The sequence below is a fragment of the Solanum dulcamara genome, chromosome 2 (genome assembly GCF_947179165.1).
Source record: "Solanum dulcamara chromosome 2, daSolDulc1.2, whole genome shotgun sequence".
Classification (NCBI taxonomy): Eukaryota; Viridiplantae; Streptophyta; class Magnoliopsida; order Solanales; family Solanaceae; genus Solanum; species Solanum dulcamara.
In genome coordinates, this window is record NC_077238.1 from 33,180,477 (window position 1) to 33,199,999 (window position 19,523).

The window sequence follows — 19,523 nt, forward strand, 5'->3', positions numbered from 1 at the left end:
CCCTATATTCCATGTTTTTACGTGCTTTAGTGGAATTTTGTTCAGTTTGACAAGTCCTTAGCCTTCGAGAAAGAGCCTATGGCTATTTTGGACAGGCAGGTTAGGAAGTTGAGGTCTAAGGAGATTCCATTAGTGAAAGTCTAGTAGAAGCATCATCCCGTTGAGGAGGCTTCTTGGGAGACTGAGCAGGACATACGGACTCGATATCCTTACGTTTTTGAGCCACCAAGTACCTTTCTTCCTTGACTTTAGAGGATGAAAGTCCTTGTAATAGTGGATGTTGTAATGACCTCTAAGGTTATTTTTGTGCTTTTACGTGTTCTTACCATTTTATCCCTTCTCATAACTTCTAAATAGCTCTTATGTATTGTTGGGAAGGTGGCACGCTCCTCAAGGTGTTCGGTTGAGTGTTGAGATGATTTGGCCATTTTTAGGCTTAAGGATTAAAAGAGTTGACTTTAGTCAAGATACAGAGATTCGGGTGTCGAATGGGAATTCTAATGGTTTCATCTTCTCCAGAAGTTCCAGTTTGGTTTGGAAGGAAGGTTGGTTTGGGTTTTTGAATCTTCGTTTTGAGTTTAGGTGGTTTTGCCTTTTTTACTTTAATTTTTGGCCAGGGGTTGACTTCAATCAACAATTTGAGTAAACGAGCTCGGATGAAAATTACTTCAGCACAGTTAGCTCCAGAACACCAATTTTGGTCTAGAAAGACCTCTGTTTTGGTTTCCAAGGTGATCAGAGTGAGTTTTGGCCATTTGTGCATTTTAAGTGTTTTCTTTGAAAAATCTTTGACTTTTGTAAACATTTTGTTGAAACGACCTCTATTGGGAAATCAGTCAATTTTTTTGAGTTTGGAATACCATTTCCAGTTGTGTAGCATAGATTCTTTGCATCAACAGGATTTTGAACGAGTTCTTAGCTCCATTGAGGGACTTTTTCCCATTGGTGAAATTCGCGGAGGTGAACTTTTTTGTTCTCTACGTTTGCGGAGGCCAACCTGTTTATACTCTGTGTTTGCGGAGCTTTTCTCCATATTCGCAAAGGCCAAATGGGGCCTAATAGAGAGGTATTTTAAGACTCGTTGCCAACCCCTTTCCTCTCATTTTCCACATATCAAACTCTATTTTTGAGAGAAAATCTTGACCAATTTCAATAATTCTTGTTCCAGTGAGTTGAAGGTTCCTGTGGAAACATTCTAGGACCCTTTCTCATCATAAAAACCTTGTAAGTTTCGCTAAATTCTTTGTTTCCTAGCATTTTTTACTATACTAGGACTTGAAATTGGTGGGGTTGTTTGAGCTCTTCTGGTACTCAAAATGTACCCATTTTGGGGCACACGTTTCTTGAGTAATTTGGGACCTTGTGACAGAGTTGATTTTTGATTTCATGCACAAATCTCAATGTTAAATTATTACTCAATTTTATTTCCATTTTAATTAAAATAATATGGGTATCGTTGTCTTTATTTTGATGTGTTCTTCAATAATTTGATAGAGTGTCATCGTTAGGAGGTGGCCTAGAAGGGAAAAGCGAAGGGTAATACTTAGGTTTAGTGGTTCATTTTTTTGGTTTTAGCTTTGAGGTAGGTTATGGCTTCCTCTTCATAGAATTGACTTGATTAGGATTGATATATTTTGGGTGGTAATGTGTGATTAGGTTGGTGATTTAGGTGTTGATATCCTATTGAGTATTTTGGAGGCAATGATCATCGTTAGTATATGGTTTGGGTTTTAGCCGTCTGATCCTTAGTCTAGGTGCTAGCTTAACTTGTTTACATCATTTAGAATACTTAGAACCTGCTCCTAGGTGATGTGAACTTACGATGCCTCTTGTTTTACTTGTTTGGTTTTGGTTGGCCACTTGTTATAATTTTTGACTTATGCTTAGGGATTATTTGCTTATGATGTTGAAATGTTGGTCCCAAGGCCTTGCTTTTGGTACACCAGAGTCGCAGGTTAGTGGTATGGTGTCTTTGAAGGGATATTACCCGTATTGAGTGATATATGATTTTGACATGCTACTTGTCTTATTTACTTCATCGGTGTTAAAAATCTTTTTAAAAGAAAGAACAAAAGATGAGATTAAGACTTTTGGTTGAAGAATAAATATGAGGAATTTAAGGAATATGGTCATATATAATTTATGGTAGGTCATAGTTCATAAGCTCAAAGTATGATTCTGGATGACCCTTTTATTGACTTTGGGCTACACTTTATGTCACGACCCGACCTACGTCCTAGTCGTAACACGGAGATTGAACTCCGAAGGGATACAACCAAGCCTCTTGTACATATCATAAGCATACATAAGGTGAAATATAAAAGCGAAAACATCATAAGAGAGGCTAAAACCATAAATAGAAATCTGAAAATGTATTATGACAACATAGACTCAAACATATGTCCAACTAGATGCCTCTAAACATGAGTATGGGAGAAGGCTAAGACATGTCCCTAGCTCAATACAATATGAGAAAAAGTCTTTTGAAAAGAAAACAGTAACCAACTTGATACTATTCTCTGGTCAATGAGGACTCACCACAACACCTTCAGATAGGAACACCTACTAGTTATGTGGACTATAAGGATCTTCAACCTCAACCCCTACATTATGAGACAATGTAGGCAAAAAGTATCCATTAGTACGTTGGAATGTACTAAGTATGAGGGCTTAACATGCAATGTAAATCATGGAATGCAAAGGTCAAGTAAATCACATGATAGGATGGAATACGTAAAGTCATGGGGAAATTATATTGACAAAAGCATTTAAAAACATAAATTTAAAATCATAACATACTTAAGAGATCATACATATGTGGGATAGGAACCATAACCGACAATAAGACCATACGAGATATAACATGGAATCAGATGATCTCCACATCGAGAAGGGGGAGGCTACTTTTCCAAGGTATACTTCTAATCATGAATATGTGCTATTCGTGGATCCACTAGCTAGGCCATAAAGGCAATCCTACGGTGGCACGTAATTATGAGACAAGAGACTTTATTTAAGGACCCCTTGCTTCGAGCCCCCACCTCAAGTCCACATTCGGTGCTAAGTCAAATCTCATGGAATACTTACATAACATAAGATCATAGTTTTATATATTATAGTTTTATATATCATAGTCATGATCATAGGATTAAAATCATAGAGTAGCTCATTCTCATATCGTACTTGAAATGTGAGAATTTGCCCTTTCATCATTATAATTATAATTGCATAATTCATATTCTTAGGCCTTAGGTCGCCTTACTTCATAACTTGCATGAAAAACCATAATTTGAGACATTCTTATAATTCATGATAATAATGGAAATACATAGTCATAATTCATACTTTGAAAATTCATAACCATAACTTGTACTTGAAATTAGGGTATGACATAAATGCATGATCAATTTACTTGAAAATCATGAAATTAACTTGAAGATATGCATGATCATAAACTTTATATCAACCCATACATAATTCACATATATAATATCCTTTAGAAGTATAATTAAAATACTCATAATTTACATAATGAACCCTAGAAATCAAAATAGGAGAATTTATGGAAAAACTCTTCAATTTAATTAAATATTCATCAATTTATATAAAAATAGTCTCATGATCATACTTTAAATCAAAATTCATGCAATAGGAATAGAGATCATAAAAAACACAAAAAATATCATGCTTTAATTTGATAGAAAACCTTGATAAATTGATTGGGCTTCATTGATGAAAGGATCCATGAATCAATACCCAGATACCTTGAGTGAGAATACCAAATAATTTGGAAGAACTTGAGAATTTGATGGAGAAATTGAGTGAATTTTCTTGAAGTCTTCAATGAAAACCCTTGAGAGTCCTTTTTGTAGAGAGATAAATATTTGATAGATAGATTGTCGAAGAATGAATAGAATTAGAGGTTTAGGTTAATTTCTAGAGTTGAAATAGGTCCTCAAAACGTCTAGGTTCATTAACTAGTAATTTGGGAAAATTCTAAACGCCCCTTAAAAAAACTCAATTTGGCTAGAGGACCTTCCCAGGTCCGCGACACGGACCTTTCGCGATCACTTGGTCGGAAAACTGTCCCCAAGTCCACGATGTGTTCCTATCGCGGACAACACTATTTTTTGGTTTCTTCAAAAATCCTTCTTCCGATCTATGTGTCCAAAAAATCCACTGAGACCATTTTTCCACATGGACATAAGGACACTTTGAAAAATGCATAGAATGTGAGAGAAATCATTTTCATGAATCATGCATGCATATGATTGACATATAGAACTGAAGCATAGAAGTTTAATCGATTTGATCATGAGCAACTTAGTACCTTTAGGCTTGAGTGAAAGGAAAGAGATCAGGATATCGCTTCATCATGTCCGATTTTGTTTCCCACGTAGCAGTCTCTACTTGTTGATTCCTTCACAACACTTTGACAAATGCAACTTCTTTATTTCTCAACCTCTTCATTTCGCGGTCTAAAATCTCAATCCGGATATCCTCATAAGTCAAATTCTCTTCAATACTCACGTTCTCCCTTGATACAATTGAATTTGGAAAACCTACAAACTTTCTCAAAATTGATACTTAAAATACCACATGAACCAAAGCCAACTCAAGTGGCAAGTCTAACTCATGTGCTACCTTACCAATGCGCTTCAATATTCTATACGGTCCTATATATATAGGGCTCAACTTCCCTTTCTTACAAAACTACATTAACCCTTTTATAGGTGAAATCTTCACAAATACCATATCATCCACATCAAATTCAAGCTCTCTCCTTCTAGTGTCTGAATACGGCTTTTGATGACTTTGAGACATTTTCAATCTCTCCCTTATGAGACTTACTTTCTCCATTGCATCAATTACCAAATCTGGACTAATCAACGCCCTCTCAGCAACTTTAAACCACCCAACTAGAGACCTACATCTTCTCCCTATAAGGCTTCAAAAGAAGCCATTTGGATGCTAGAGTGATAACTATTATTCTAGGCGAACTCAATTAATGGAAAATGGTCATCCCAACTTCCTCTAAGGTCAATCACACATGACCTTAACATGTCCTCCAAGGTTTGAATTGTTCTCTCGACTTGCCCATCGGTTTGAGGATGAAAAGTAGTACTTAACTTGACTTTAGTGCCAAGACCTTTTTGAAATAACTTCCAAAAATGTGATCTAAATTGAGTACCTCTATCCGATATAATCGACAAAGGAACACCATAAAGTTTCACAAGTTCACAAATGTACAACTTAGCATAGTCTTCGCGACCATAAGAAGTTATGACCAGTCATTCGGTCCATAATGACCCAAATAGAATCATGTTGTCTTCTAGTACGAGGCAAACCCGTGACAAAGTTCTTATTCACATCTTCCCACTTCCATGTAGGAATTTCGATTACTTGAGCTAGATGTCCCGGCCTTTGATGTTCAACTTTCACTAGTTGGCAATTAGGACACTTAGCCACGAACTCCGCTATGTCTTTCTTCATGCCCTTCCATTAACACACTTCCCTCAGGTCACGATACATCTTGGTGGATCTCGGATGAATTGGATACCGAGAACTATAAGCCTCATTCAATATCAACTCTCTTAGTCCATCAACATTTGGAACACACAACCGACCTTGGTAATATAGTACCCCATCTTCTACTAGGGAGAAAGCCTCAATGGAATTTTCGACAACTGACTTCTTCAATTCGACCAAAATTGGATCATTGTCTTATTTGGCCTTGACGTCTGCCTCAAGAGACAATTCCAAACCATTATGTATAAGAACGCCTGCATCATTGGAATCAACCAAACGCATACCTAAACGTGCCAATATATGGACCTTTTTGACCAATTCTTATTTACCTTCCTCAACATGTGCAACACTACCCATAGACAACCGACTAAGAGCATCAACTACAATATTTGCCTTACCCGAATGGTAGAATATGCTCATGTCATAGTCTTTTAGGACTTCAAGCTATCATTTGCCTAAGGTTTAAGTCCTTTTGACTAAACACATATTGCAAGATTCTATGGTCGGTAAACACATCAACATGCACCCCATAAAGATAATGACACCAAATTTTCAATGCAAACACAACTACCGAAGCATCAAAATAAACAACAAACCCATCTGAACCTTCAGGCATCGTCAAAATAAGAGCCAACGTAAGACTATCTTTCAATATTTGGAAACTTTTCTCACATTCTTCTGACCATTGAAATTTTTCCTTTTTTATGTCAACTTAGTTAAAGGTGAAGCAATAGATGAGAACCGTTCAACAAATCTTTTGTAGTATCCAGCTAAGCCCAAGAAACTTCTAATGTCCGAAGGAGATAATGGTCTAGGTAAATTTTTAACTATCTCCGTTTTCTTTGGATCTACTTTAATCCCATCATCGGATACCACATGGCCAAGAAATGCAACCTCTCTTAGCCAAAATTTGCACTTACTAAATTTAGCGAATAGTTTCTTTTCCCTTAATGTTTGCAACACAATCCTCAATTGACCCATATTATCTTCCTCATTTCAAGAGTAAATCAAGATGTCATCAATAAACACCACTACAAACATATCCAAATATGGCTTGAAAATATGATTCATCAAATCCATGAATATAGCGGGAGCACTTGTCAACCTAAATGACATTTCTACAAATTCAAAGTAACCATATCTTGTCCAAAAAGCAATCTTGGGAATATCACACTCTCTTACCCACAATTGATGATAATCAGAACAGAGGTTAATCTTAGAAAAATAGCTTGTTCCTTGTAATTGATCAAACAAGTCATCTATCCTTTGGATCGGATATTTGTTCTTTATGGTGACCTTATTCAATTACCTATAGTCTATACACATTCGGAGTGACCCATATTTTTTCCTAACAAATAACACGGGAGCACCCCAAGGTGAAATACGTGGTCTTATAAAACCCTTATCCAACAAATCCTTCAATTGTTCTTTCAACTTCTTAAGTTTTGTCGAAGCCATACAGTAAGGAGGAATAGAGATAGGTTGGGTATCAAGAAGGAGATCTATGCCAAAGTCAATCTCTATTTTGGGAGGAATATCGGGCAAATCATCGAGAAACACATTGGAAAACTCATTAACTATAGGGACTGACTCAAGAGTAGAAGTTTTGGAATCAATGTCCCTAACTAGCACAATATGATAAATGCATACTTTGCAAATCATTTTTCGGGCCTTAATACATCATATGAATCGAACCTTAACCACTGAATTATTTCCCTTCCATTAAAGAATAGGATCATTAGGGAAGTGAAACTTAACCACATGAGTTCTACAACATATAGATGCATAAGTGTCATGTAACCAATCCATATCAAGAATGATATCGAAATAAGTCATATCAAATTCAACAAGGTCACATGGAATAACTTTGTGCAAGACCCATATGGGACAATTTCTATAAGCTCTCTTAGCTAATACTAAGACACCAACGGGAGTATAAACCGAAAAAGGTTCTATTAACACTTTGGGGAACACATCAAACCTCATAGAAATGTAAGGGGTAACAAAAGACAAATTGGTACCCAGATCAAGCAATGCATATATATCAAAGTTACAAACTCATAACATACTCGTGACCACATCAGGGGACTCATCAACCTCTTGCCTAGTATGAATAGCATAGAATTGGTTATTGTGTTGGCCACCCTTAGGTTGAGCTTCGGCGCCTTGTTTCCCTTGGCCTCCTATAGGACGACCATGTCCATCTTTGTTGGCTTCAAGAGGGCACTCAGATCACTTATGGCCCATCTTTCCACGTCCATAAAAAACATCCATTCCTATTAATCACCTTCCTCCATGACGCTTTACATACTTTGCATACCTTGGAATAGAAGGCTTACTAGAATTTGCACCTCCTCCTCCTTGATCTTTAGCTTATGGCCTTAATGAGAGAATCCACTGCTACCAACGGTCCTAGTGTTGGAGAACCAACATTCATACTAGGCCCTCTTAGAATCCCTCATTCTCATTTACTTGAGCTTTTCTCCTTCAATTTGTTCAGCAAAAGTCATGAGCCGAGATATGTCCATATCCTTAACAATCGGTGTGACATTCCTTGGCAATAAAGTCAGACACCCCCAATATGAATTTACTTATTTGGGCCCGTGGATTAGCAACCATTGAAGGAGCATACTTGGATAGCTTAGTAAATTTGAGGGCATAGTCCCTCATCCCCATATTGCCTTGTCAAAGATTTATGATCTCTAACAATTTAGCCTCCCTTAACTCAAGAGGGAAAAAGTGATCAAGGAAAGAAAGTTTGAAAGCTTCCCATTCGACAGGACCTTTATCCACCCTCTCCGGCTTCTAGTGAGTGTACCATAGTTGAGCAACACCATTGAGTTGTTAAGCCGCCAACTCCGCTTTTTATTCTAAAGTCATCCCCATAATACTCACTATCTTGTAGACCTCATCAATGAACTCTTAGGGATCCTCATCGACCTTTTAGCCATAAAACTCCGGAGGATTCATTTGTGCAAAGTCACTTACTCTTGAGGCTAGAGTAGGAACATTAGGAGGAGCCATGACACCTTGGTTGGTCATTACACTTGCTAGCATAGTGATAGCGGTTTGGAACTCTGCATTAGTCACTTGGTCCGGTAGAGGACCATTCTCTTGAGGAACCAGGGGAGCTTGGGCTTCATGAACATTCTCTCCCCTAGGAAATGGTGGTCTTCTTGGAGCCATTTTTATGAAAATCATAAAGAAAGACTATTAGGGAAAAGAAGTCTTAACGTAAACTCTATAGCACGACATGGATCATGAAAGAGGTGATAATTCCTAAATGCCTCATAGCCTCCTACTCATAAGTGTGGCACACGTCACACCCATGAATAAGACTCTACTTGATGCGGCATATTGGATACCCTAGGACACTTGGAAAACCTTATGCTCTGATACCAAGTTTGTCATGACTTGACCTAAGGCCTAATCATAACATGAAAATCGAAACCACGTAGGGCACTAACAAGCCTATTGTACATATCATAAGCATACATAAGGTGAAATATAAAAGCAGAAACATCATAAGAGAGTCTAAAACCATGAATAGAAATCTGAAAATGTGTTATGACAACATAGACTCAAACATATGTCCAACTAGATGCATCTAAACATGAATACGGGCAAGGGCTAAGACATGTCCCTATATCACTCTCAATATACAATATAAGCAAAAGTCTTTTAAAAAGAAAATAGCAACCAACTTAAAACTAGTCCCCGGTCAATGAGGAATCACCACAATACCTTCGGATAGGAATGCCTACTAGTTACATGGACGATAAGGATCTTCAACCTAAACCTCTATATTATAAGACAATATAGGTAAAAAGTATGCATTAGTACATTGGAATGTACTAAGTATGAGGGCGTGACATGCAACGTAAATTATGGAATGCAAAGGTCAAGTAAATCATATGATAGGATAGAATACGTAAAGTCATGAGAAAATCATATTGACAAAATAATTTAAAACATAAATTTAAAATCATAATATACTTAAGAGATCTACATATGTGGGATAGGAATCATAACCGACAATAAGACCATGCAAACCATAAGATGGAATTCGATGATCCCCACATCGAGAAGGGGGAGGCTACTTTGCTAAGGTAGACTCCTAATCATGAACATGTGCTATTTGTCGATCCACTAGCTAGGCCATAAAGGCAATCCTACAATGGAACGCAGTTATGAAATAAGAGACTTTATATAAGGACCCCTTACTTCGAGCCTCCACATAAATTCAACATTCGGTGCTAAGTCAAATCCCAAGGATTACATACATACCATTTGATTATAATTTTATATATCATAGTCATGATCATAGGTTTAAAATTATAGAGTAGCTCATTTTCATAACATACTTGTAATGTAAGAATTTGCCCTTTCATCATTGCAATCATAATTGCATAATTCATATTGTTAGGCCTTAGGTCGCCTTACTTCATAACTTGCATGAAAAACCATAATTTGAGACATTCTTATAATTTATGATCATAATGGAAATACATAGTCATAATTCATACTTTGAAAATTCATAGCCATAACTTGTACTTGAAAGTAGGGTATGACATGAATGCATGATCAATTTACTTGAAAATCATGAAATTAACTTGACGATGCATGATCATAAACTTTATATCAACCCATACATAATTCACATAGATAATATCTTTTAGAAGTATAAAACAAAATAATCATAATTTACATAATGAACTCTAGAAATCAAAATAGGAGAATGTATGAAAAAACTCTTCAATTTAATTCAATAACCATCAATTTATATAAAAATAGTCTCATGATCATGCTTTAAATCAAAATTCATGCAATAGAAATAGAGATCATAAAACCCATAAAAAATACCATGCTTTAATTTGATAGAAAACCTTGAGAATTTGATGGAGAAATTAAGTGAAGTTTTTTGAAGTCTTCAATGGAAACCCTTGAGAGCCTTTTTTGTAGAGAGAAATATTTGATAGATGAATTGTAGAAGAATGAATAGAATTAGAGGTTTAGGTTAATTTATAGAGTTGAATTAGGTCTTAAAAACGTCTAGGTTCATTAACTAATAATTTGGAAAAAGTCTACAATGCCCCTTAAAAAACTCAATTCGGCTAGAAGACCTTCCTAGGTCCGCATCGCGGACCTATCGCGATCACTTAGCCGCAGGTTTTGACCTAGGTGTCTTCTGATCTAGGTGTCCTCAAAATCTATCGAGACCATTTTCCGTAGGTTTTGACCCCCTAATTTATATTTCGAACTCGGATATTCTAAAAAGATTAAGGATGATGCGTTACATGAGCGGCCTATTCCCAAAGCATTTTAAAGGTATTTTGTGGGCATTTTTTTTTATTTTGAGGGATGTTACACTTTATTTCATTTGATAAGCTCGAGGTATGAATTTTGGGCGGCCTTTTGATACATATTATGGGTTAATATTTTGATGTTGATGAGCTCCAAGTATGATTTCAGGCGGCCCATTTTATCGAAGAGCTCAAGAGTTATTCCGAGCGCTTTAAGATACTTTTGGAGGACATTGAGCCATAACTACGAGTTTATATTTGTGCATTCTTCTTGTATTTTATTAGTTGAGATCATTTACTTGATAAATTGTATGATCTTCTCATACCCTTTTCCACGAGATCATAGTTTTATGCTTTTCACTGTTATTATTAGCATCATCATGCTACTTATTATGTATTTATTCTTTTTGATCTCGATCAGCCTATAATGCCTACTGAGTACCTTATTTTTTGATACTCTTACTACACTTCTGCATCTTTTTTATGCAGATCCCAGTTCAAGACACCCCCAGCATGCGCCTGATAATCCGTAGTTGTGCCTGATCCGTATTGTGGTGACCTTCAGTGTTCAGATACTTGCTACATTTTTTCTTTTGCACTGACTTGTATTTTGTATTTTGAAAAGTCATTTCTGCGTTGTATATTCATATATTGTCATCTTTTGGACTTAGTAGCTCATGTTTAGGTTACACTAGATCCGGTGTTTAGTATATTGTTGGTCTGTCATATTTTGTCACTTTTGGACATTTTTATATATTTAGTGTCGTATTTACATATCTATACCTTGGCCCAATTTGTTTTGTTATATTCGTCTTACTTCCTCCTTTATATGTTATGATTATTTATTTAAATTAAGGTTTGACTTCTACATTAGCTGGATTTGTCTTTCCTACTCGAGGGTTATAGTAGGAGCCATCATGGCTCAGATTTAGGTCGTGACACTAGGCCTAGCTACTCCTAGAATCTAATGTTAAGATCGCCACAATGAAGCCTAGTCTCTCTAGAATCTGATATCAAGATGACTGCAAAAGATGATCGATTTTTGTCAGAATGTAACATTAGGAAAATCAACCAAAATATTATGACCGAGGTCATGATCAAGTCTAAGTACCCATTTTACTTCAATTAATTCATTTTCAATGCTAGATAGGTTTTCAAAGGTCAATGTCCAACCCAAAGGGTCACATCCAGCCCTATTTTGATCTAAGCAAAGACTATATCGAAAGTTTCAGTAATGTAAAAATTAATAAGTATAGCCATTATGGATAAAAAACATGGATAAATAGGATAATTGTCGAGATAGGTCAGCTGTACCATTAAGCTCCAAAAGGTCGCACCATAAACCTGAACTATCAAACCATGCTACAACAAAGGGAGTACATAAGCCCAAAACTACACCGGAAGGTTTCTAAGACAAATAGGCCACCAAGGTTAAACTCTAAGGAACACACCAACCAAACCAAGGCCAACGCCTTAAATGAATCCAATAAAGCAATCCTAGTCCATTCATAGACCATGAAAATATAAGTATCAATATAAGAAAGAAGAAGTAAGAGTTTTCCCAAAATTATCCAAAATAACGCTAAATGAATATAATAAGCTAAAAGCAAGGATCATACTAGTATCCCAATCCAATTCTGGAAAATTATCATACTAAAATAATCAAAAAGCCAAGTCTATGATCAATAACCCTAGATTTTGTCGATGCCGATCACATAAGCTCCAAATTCTTTAAGCTGGGGATTTTCCTTTATAAACATACTATAAATGATGCCACACTATCATATTAAATAGGTGTCAATATGAGTGATTCACTACCATAATGCAATAAAGAATCTCGGGTCTAAAATTGGGTAAAAAATGAGCCCAAGGGACCCATAAACGGAATCACAATGTTGACTCCAACAAAGGTCCTAAATAGCTCAAGAAACTTGTGACAAAAGTTGGGCATATTCAGAGTTCAACAATGCTCAAAACAACCTCGTAACCAATAGCCTCAAGAATCATAATCAAAGAACAAAAAATAGAGGAATCAACAAAACTTATGTGTTTCAAAGTGAGAATAATGACCCCAATGATGTCCCTACTCTAATCCCAGCTCAATCAGAGCAATCCCCAAAGAAATACCCTCAAAGTCGAGCTCAACAATAGGTTTATTCCTCTCTTACAAAATGAGAGAAGAGAGAGATATAAATACTAAAAAATCATTGCACCGAAGGACTCATGGGAGTAAGAGAGACACTACTAGGGCAAAGAAAGGCCCACAGGAGCAAAAGTCAATGAATCTCTCCAGGTCCACAAAATTGACTCAAGCCTGCATCCATAAGATCGCTAAAGTTACCAAGTCCAGTAGGTGAGTTTTCTCAAAGTTACCAAATCCCATAGGTGAGGCTTCTTCGAGTAACCAATTCACATAGGTGAGGCTTCTTGCTAAGAGAAACAACTTCTCGATGGGTAGGCTTCCTGTAGGAGAAGCTTTTCCGAAAAGAGCCAAGCTCTATTGGAGCAGCGACATCAACAACTTGCGACAAAAATATTATGCCCCAAATTGACAGTTGGCATTGATTTAGAGTCCTATGAATGCAAACCAACCTAAAATGATATTTCAATCTCAATGGAACTATTAAAAATTCTATGAAATGCCATTGTCATGAAAATTGTTCCCCACACCCTAAGCTCTATTTTAGCTAAAAAGTACAAGGCAACTCAAATAAGCTACAAAGCCTCAGGACCTGAATCAAAGGTCTTTCTATACTAAAATCAATGTTTTGGAGATAACAAAATCATAAGAATTACATTTCGAGGTGGTTTACCTGATATTTTTACCAAAGTCAAATATCTAAACTTAAGAAGCTCCAAAACATGGAAACTTGCATAAAATCAGACAAATTTCCCGATAACCGACCTATCAGTCCCAACAAGTCATAAAAAAGTTAGTGAAGCTATAGGAAAGCTCTACATACTGAAAATATGGAAAAGATGGAGAAAATAACATAGAGGATCATTACAACATCCATTACTAATAAGACTTTGCCATCGAAAGTAAAGGGTCAAAAAGTACCTAAAGACTCGAACAAGTGGGGATACTAGGATCACAATTCATGCTTAATCTCCTAGATTGCGTTCTAGACTAGACGATGTCTCTACCCCACCTTAACAACATAAATATATCTAAAATGCAACCCCCTGACATCTTTGGCAAAAACAACAACTAGCTCCTCTACAAAGGTCAAATGATCATCCAACTTGATTATCATGATCCGACTTAGGGCCTAGTCGTAACATGGCGATTGGGATAGTAGGGACCCCAACCATAAGCCATATTAGTATATATTGCATACATAAGGTAAAGAACAATATAAAGATTAGCGGAAGTAATCATCATAAGGGAATTGGTCTAAGGGAGACCAACTCTATAAATATCCAATCCGGACTACACCAATGAGTATCATCTAAATATGCCTCTAGTCTAATCTTTGATGGGCGCTTAGGACAAACTCCTAGCTCACCCTAGAGAAATAAGAAATTCAAAACCATAGAAACATGAATAAAAGTCATGTCCTTGATAGAATGAGGACTAACCAACTTTTTGAGAATCTAGGGCAAACTCTAGCCACGAATAGGATGATCGTGAGTGTCGTCTGACCTACATTATAAAACAATGTAGGAAAGATATGTGTTAGCACATTTGAATGTACTAAGTATGTGAGGTATACATGAAAAAGTAAAAGAATATAATCAATATGCCATAAGATGCATGACTAATCATTATAAATATAAGTAAAGCTTAAAAATAATATAAAACATAAGAAACTCTTGGTCAATGCATATCATAAAACTTTATCATAAACTCATAACTTCAAATCTGATAAGTTAACTCCAACATGTGTAGGATAGGACCTTTAACTGACAAATAAGACCATGCGAGCTATTAAATAGAAATCGATGACTCCTACATATAGACAGGCCGATGATTGTTGCATCAAAATAGGGAAGGCTACCTTGTCAGGGCATACTCCAAAAGTAACTACTCAACTGGCTATGTGGATCCACTAGCTAGGCCATAAAGGCAACCAACGTGGGCAATGTAGTTTAGCAATTTAGGTTGCTTCTAGGATTCCATTGGGTAAGTAATGGCATTACCGGACCGAACCCCACCTAGAAGCCCTTTTGGCTTTGTCAATATGCCAATAAAAACTCATAAACATGATCATAAGATAGTAGAGAAAGATAGTAACTACCTATCAATCCATCTTTAAAACATATTAGGAATACCTCATCTACCCGGTGAGAATTTTCCTTATCAACATATTTAAACATGTTTTTATCTTAACTATGATCATCTTCATAACTTTAACTTTACAATCATAAATATCAACTTTAACTCATATAAAACTTTTTATTGAAAATCATTTAATTCATGATCAATTTATAAACTCATATTAACTTCATAATCATAGCTTGAAAATATAACTTTATGCATGGGCATCTATAATTCAACTTAAATTTATACAATTCATATGAGAATATACATATAATGATCATTGATACCATCTAAAACTGGAGTTAAATCAGCCTAATGCAATGCAATTTATCGAAACTAATGTTCATAATCAATTATAAATTGAAAGAAAAAATGAGAAATCTTTGGAACTTCATGGGTGAAAAGAGACAATGAATCAATCCCCACATACCTTGCTTGAATTCACTTAAGAATTAAAGAAGAACCTTGAAGAAATCTAAAAATACTAGCTTGAATTTGGAGAGAAACCATGAGAGACTTTGGTCTTGCCGTAGTCAAAATTTGGGAGAATGAATTCAATAGAAGGGAAATTTGAAGAATTTAATATTTATAGACCTTGAACTTTCCCATAAAAGTTTGTAGGATCATTGAATTGAACTTTGGAAATGACACAATTATCCCTCATTAAATCTGCAAATTTGACCTGATGGATCCTTTTCTACGGGTCATCGAATGTTGATAAGTCATATAAATGACTCATTCCGCAGGGCTGAGAAAAGTATTGAATATGGAATGACCCAAGCCTAGGGCCTAGATATGACACGGCTAATGAGACACTTAGAGGTACCACACCCAAGCCTCTTAGCATTCATTAAGCATTTCATTGGTAATGATAAATAAATCAAGAGGAAACAAAAGTAATATAGGGACTAAGGGGCTTCACATTAATAAGAGTCAAAGACAACATAACATCCTTTACTATGTCCAACAATACCTTCAACATTAAGACTTGACGAGGGCTAAGACATGTCCCTAGCTCACCTTCAAGATTAAGTAAAAAATATGAAAATTAATTTAAATATCTAAACATAATATAAGCTAGACAAGCTAGGAGTGTTTTCCTGGAACTTGGGAACTCACCAAAGTGGTAGCATTCAATGATCAACTTAGCGATGGAGAGAAGAGTGTGGAGCGACGCCAGTCCCTACATGGTGACATCATATAGACCAAGGTATGCTTTAGTACTTTGAATAAGAGAGATACATGTATAGGCAATATGCATAAGTGAATGCATGTATGAGAAATTATCATGTGAAACCTTAAAATGTTCATTTTGTGGGGAAGCAACCATAACCGACATTTAAAACCATGTGAGCTATTATATTGAATCCAACATATCCCCCTACATTGGCATGGGGAGACTACTTACCAGGTAGAACTATGATCAACTTTAAACATTCTTTAACTTTAAATTTAATGTCTAATCGTGGATCCACTAGCGTAAACTAGCCGACAAGGGCCCCTATGGTGGCACATAGTTAATGCAACATAAGACTTTACTTAAGGACCCCTTCGGTCGAGGCCCCATCTACATGATACATTTGGTGCTAGGTCAAATCCTACAAAATAATATTTAAACATTAATATAACATAAAAATTATATGACTTTAACATTAAAATATCAATCGGTGGAATAGCTTATTAAAACCTTTTGTTTGATTCAATGCGAGAATTGTCCTTTCATATTGAAACCTTACTTTGTCTAAGAAGCCTCTCATCAATCAATCATTTCATAAAGACTCCCTTTCATAAGCATTTACTTCATAACATTCATTTGGAGTCAAACTTCATTTCAACTTTGTTTTATCATATGAAACTAGGTGGGTTTATTCCATAAAAACTTTTCAATTCCTTTAAAGAATTCTTGCATGCATGAGAATAATGCAAATGTAAAAAATACACATTTTTAAAGCAACCCACCATATATGTATTAAAACTCTTTTCAAGCCTTCACATAGGTAATTTAATATAATTGTAATTTCATGAAATCAAGAGTCAATATACATCAATATATGTAAGAAAACTTCAAATATATCATGATCTATGCATTTAAAGTCATCATGTAAAAGCCCATAAGATTTTATCATTTAAAATTGAAAAGTAAGTTTGAGAAAACATTTGGGCTCCATGGGTGTAAAAGCCCTTTCTAAATGAATTATATAATTCTGACCCTATTTATTGTCTAAAGAAGATACACCAGATAGATGTACTTCTTTATTGAGTTCTCTATACCTTAGATTCATAAATAGATACCACAAGTTGGATTTACAGAAGATAAAATTCTATGTTTATTCTGAGTTTATTATAATAAGTTTTGGGAGAAATTATTAAAGTAGGATCCCGCAACAAAGTCATTAAATAGACAAGAACTGTTGGGAAATATTAATAATCAAATTTATAAATATATTGTTGCTTCTGAAAAGAGCATCATTGATGAAGGATCAGTGAAAAGTATTGCCAAATGGATATACATCCAAGATAGTGATAAGGAAGCTATGATTGAAAAATATTTTGAAGAAATGAAGCAAAACTTGCTCCACACAATTCATAAGTATGAAAACTCTGACACTTCAATGAAGAGTGTAACCAGCAATGAAGATATCGTTGATGCACACTCAGAAAGAATTTATAAAATCTTATCTAAAAGTGAGCTAAAAAAAGTGGAAGATTTTCTCCATTCATTACAAGGTAAGGAAGATTTCATGTTAACAAAAATCAAGGGAAAAGGCAAAGAAGAATAAAGTTTACAGCAAAGCCTGGCCCCATGAAGCAGTAGATATACTGTACTTGGGACCCATATAGGGGACCCAATTTTACTGTACAAAAATTCCTTTTTCTTTTTTAGTCTTCGTATATATATGTCCCTTTGTCTTCATTTTGAGGTAGAAATGAATAGCTTAGTACTCTCTCTATTCTAAAAAAACTCTCTTGTAAAGCTTTCTGCCGTGAATAAAGAAAATCAAGACCATCTTTGGCAACCTCCAGTGTTCTTAAGGTATTTTTACTTTTTAGTCTTTACTTTATAATTTCTATCTTCTCTCCATAGTCGTGACTATGTGCGGCTAGAAACCTCAAATCTATGTTGGATATCTAACTTCTGTAGCATGTTCATTATGAAAGACCTAGATCTAATTAAAATATAAGAGATTTTTATCATAGTTTCTTGGCTTGGTTCTGAGATGGTGGTACAGTCGATTGTGGCACTACTTTATTGATCTAGGCTATCAAGTAGGATGTTGTAAGTCCCGTTAAAGGAGTAAAAAGATAGTTTTTTTCACTATTATAACTACTATGTCACGAATCGATTTCTCATGTCATAATGGTGCCTACTATGTCCCCTCAGTAAGCAAGGCGACCTATATCCCGGAACTGCAAGTAATGGGATTTTAGAATAAAAGAACATGGATTACCATGACTTATTATTTATCCAAACTGGTAGCTTACGTAGGTCGATTACCATGACTTATTATTTATCCTCCAACTCCTTTCAAATCCTTCCAAATATATTTCCAACCATCACTACTCATAGAGTACTTCATAGATAACATGGATCACATGACCACTTTTTAGAGACACTAAAAAAAATGTTCCACTGTACAAAAGTGTGGGGTATAATATCCTTCCCCCCTTTAGAATATTCATCCTCAAATGTTATTTAATCACATAAGGTTCTACATGGATTTCAAGAAATCTCTATAATAGTTGTCATCCATAGACCTATTATTAATCAATACAATCAGTTTAGGAGTTTAGATTACCTGGAGACATAGGGAACAAGTGTGAATATTTATTTTTCATTTCTTCTTCGGCCTCCCAGGTCATATCTTTTCTATTCTTATTTCACCACAATACCTTGATGGAGGCCACGTCTTTGGTACACAACCTTCTGACTTGGCGATCAAGTATGGTGATAGGGTGTTCTTTATAAGATAGTTCCTCCATCACTTGGACACAATTTACAGGAAATACTCTAGAAGGATCACCAGTACATTTGCGAAGCATCCACACATTAAAGACTGGGTGTACTTCTTCCAAATATGATGGTAGGTCCAACTCATAGGCAACTTTGCCTATTCTATGAATAATTTGATAAGGACTAATGTATCTTGGGCTAAGCTTCTTTTTCTTGCCGAATCTCATTACCTCCTTCATGGGTGACACCTTTAGGAACACCCAATCATCAACTTGAAACTCTAAAGGTCGACGTCGATTATCTACATATGATTTATGTCGATCCTAGGCTATTAATAACCTCTCCTGAATAAATTTTACTTTATCCACAGCTTGCTGAACCATGTTTGGGTCTATTAGTCGTGTTTCACCAATATCAAACCAACCAATAGGTGACTTACACTTGCTTCCATACAAAGCCTCATACGGTGCCATCT